The sequence below is a fragment of the Bos taurus genome, chromosome 17 (genome assembly GCF_002263795.3).
Source record: "Bos taurus isolate L1 Dominette 01449 registration number 42190680 breed Hereford chromosome 17, ARS-UCD2.0, whole genome shotgun sequence".
In the NCBI taxonomy this organism is placed as follows: Eukaryota; Metazoa; Chordata; class Mammalia; order Artiodactyla; family Bovidae; genus Bos; species Bos taurus.
Window position 1 is genome coordinate 13,953,223 of NC_037344.1, and position 1,321 is coordinate 13,954,543.

The 1,321-nt window shown below is 38.5% G+C and overlaps 1 non-coding gene across 1 annotated transcript; it reads right to left on the reverse strand.

Annotated features, from left to right (window-relative positions):
* Nucleotides 1-997: 997 nt before the first annotated feature.
* On the reverse strand, nucleotides 998-1,070 carry TRNAG-UCC (transfer RNA glycine (anticodon UCC)). The gene has a single exon. It is a non-coding gene; the product is annotated as a tRNA-Gly (tRNA).
* Between the last annotated feature and the right edge of the window lie 251 nt (nucleotides 1,071-1,321).

The following is a 1,321-nucleotide window of genomic DNA, read 5'->3' on the forward strand; positions in this document are numbered from 1 at the left end:
CAAAAATATCACCATAGTAACATGTGTATTCTATCAACAAGTCCTCTTTCATATTTTTTAAGGTCTCATTCTATCAATAATTCCGAAACACATTAAAAAATTGTTTTGGAACCCTCAGCTGTTTCTGTAAGGTATTTGTAACTCAATTTAAATGGCATATTGAATTTAAAAAATATATATTTCCCTTTATTTAAGGAAACGTTTGCTTGCTCATTAGGCCAGATCAACTTTGCAGATGTAGTGAGAGCTTCCAGAGATGTTTTATATGACCAAGTGCTGAAATTCATTTTCTTTTTACTGTTTCTTTCATCACCTTCTAAGAAATTATATGTTCATTCCAAGGAGTTAGGTCTCAACTGACCGTGGAAGGGTAACTTTTTTAAAGTTTGCTTCTTTAAGCTATGAGAAATCATAGAGGAAACGGAAAGTTCATATTCTCAAAGAAGTTTTAGTTCTCACTTCAGCAATTGCAAGAGAAATCTATTTTGGTTATATATAGATGAAATGGTTATAATTGGTCCTTCCTAGGTTTAAAGCAGGTCATTTCCTCCCTTCATCAGCTAGGTTCGTTAAGTGTTTATAGAAGTAACAATTTGTACAGGGATGAATTTGAAAAATGATCGTTAAATGCATTAGGATGCCCCAGGTTGATGTGTGGGTGGTTAAAAGGGATGAAGGGAGGTGAATGGGAAGATGGAGGAAAGAAGGAGAGAAGAGATAATATTTTAAGGCATTTTACCGTCACACAAATGACATTGTGTAAATAGTAAATGAATTTTAAAGAAAAAAAAAAACCTGATCCTCCTAAAAAAAAGGGTAAGAGCTCTATAATGCTGAAAAGCAGTGTTTGTGGGTGAAAAACACGAGTGATGACAGAGGATGGGAAATTCTTCCAGCAAGCTATAGCTTGTGAAAGTTTGAAATGCTCTCATCTGAATGGCCGATTTTTTTTTTTTTTAATCTTTCTGAACTGCACTTAGCACCAGCGGGATCTTAGTTCCCTGACCAGGGATTGAACCTGCGTCCCCTGCAGTGGAAGTGCAGAGTCTTAACCACTGGACCACTAGGGAGGTCCCCGAGTGGTCTATTGTGTGAAGATCATGTGTGAACATTTCAGCTTTTCTGTGTATGAGAACCTTCAGCTTGATGCGTGTGCTCATTTGCTCAGGTGTGTACAACTCTTTGCGATCCCATGGACTGTAGCCTGCTAGGCTCCACTGTCCATGGAATTTTCCAGGCAAGAATACTAGTGTGGGTTACTATGCCCTCCCCTAGGGGATCTTCCCAACCCAGGGACCGAATCTGCCTCTCCTGAATCTCC